We start from the raw sequence: 1,857 nt of genomic DNA on the forward strand, positions 1-1,857 counted from the left end.
TTATTTGGATTTGGGAGAAGATTTTAAACTATTCATAAATTTTTTGTCTGGTTTAATCTTCTGGTTATTGCCATACACTGTTAAAATACTATCATTTAATCTGTTACTGCTGGGTCATGTGTATAGCCGTAATGACAAACTGCTTGAATTGCTGGGTACGGCTATGTGTGGCGACAGGCTAGGGAACGTTAAGTGGGAAGTTCGAATACATGTAGCGGACTCCCACGCCCAGCGGCTGGATGGTTGCCACAAATCACCAGATTCTATGATACTGAGAGATTTATAAGACCGTCACTGTAGGGTTAACTAATAGCATAATATTATGAATTTATAATTACTTGTTGATATATTAGAGAGGCCTCTTCACAAATTGTAATATAAGAATCCACACTTATGATATGAGGAGGGTGACAACGATTACATTCACAAGAATGGTAGATTTAGTGTTGTTTTTTGTTGTTTCTTGAGTAGGTTTTAAGTGTCTGAGGAAGAACTAAGTTACCAGAAGGTTTGTGGGTACTCAGGCATTTATCCGGCACCTCAGTTAATGTTACTAAGAGTGACACACAGAAATAGAGGGAAATGGACACTGCCATCTTATAGAGCATAAGAAATAGAGGAGTAATTGACACGGGTATGCCTGTGGCAGCCTCATATTTACTGCAAAATGATAAAAATATCTGGTGCACGTCACCCCTCAGAGATGAAGTCTACAATACCCTCACACAGCCAGAGTTCTTAATGTCACGTTTTCTGTAAGTTGGCACGAAGTGTTAATAAAGGGGTGCTGGGAGGGAAAGGTTAGGTTTGGATATTGGGTTCACATGGTATCCTAGATTTGTGACTTTGTCTCTGGAGGTTGCTTCGCTCTCAGTAACAAATAGCACCATCTCTTACTTTGCCAGGGGACAATTGGTGTGTTTGTTGTCACATTGAGTAAACTATACATTGTATGTGCCCTTGGATTTCTTATGGTTGGTGATGGTCTATAACCTCAGCTCTAGTCAATATTTCCTTTAAGAGTTTTTATAAACCCTAAGAATTTTTAATTCTCTAGCTTTTCTGTTGCACTAGCCATAAAATAGGCTGGTAATTCTTTACATTACGGATGCACTCACCAGAGACTAAGTCCCCAACTCCAAAAAATTTATTCAACAATCTAATTTTCTGTGACTGGGCGTGCCCTTTGGGCACTGCTCAGGGGAGGGTAAATGAGGGGCTCTGCCCCCCAAAACCCCCTGGGAAACATTGCCTTCACCTTGGTATACACAACAAGGTAGAGCTGAAACTCGGGAACACCGAATGGGCTTTCTACATTTTTTTCCCTTAATCTGCAAACATGAACCATAATGCTACAAATAATTTCTGGTACTGGTGACTGTAACTTCTTGGCCTCTACAAAAATATAATCTTCAATTTGCTCTGCCTTAGTGCATCCATACCATAAAGATTAACCAAAAGACCAGAGTTTGCAGGTTTCATGGAGGCAATTTTTGGTAGTAGGCATTTCAAGAGCTCAAGATTACTAGAGTACCAGCGTAACACAGAATAGAGAAAGTTATCTCCTGTGTTTGAAAAACAGGGAGGTAAATCAACCTTATGTTGTGCTTCCCCAAGGAGGCTTGGGGTGAAGAATTTTGCCAAGCAATGCACATCCTAACTGATTATCATAAACACACCATTATTGCTTGGAAAATACCACTGAAACTTGTTGAGGGAGAGATACTTAGCTAATTGAAAATGTCTTAATTGTTTAGAATTCAATCTATTCATTTATTGTACTCACTTGCCTAGATGGTATAGGTAGAATGAAATTTATATGGCAGTCCAAATGTAGATGCTGTAGAGGCTGTGAGC

This window comes from Penaeus chinensis, chromosome 42, assembly GCF_019202785.1.
Source record: "Penaeus chinensis breed Huanghai No. 1 chromosome 42, ASM1920278v2, whole genome shotgun sequence".
Lineage (NCBI taxonomy): Eukaryota > Metazoa > Arthropoda > Malacostraca > Decapoda > Penaeidae > Penaeus > Penaeus chinensis.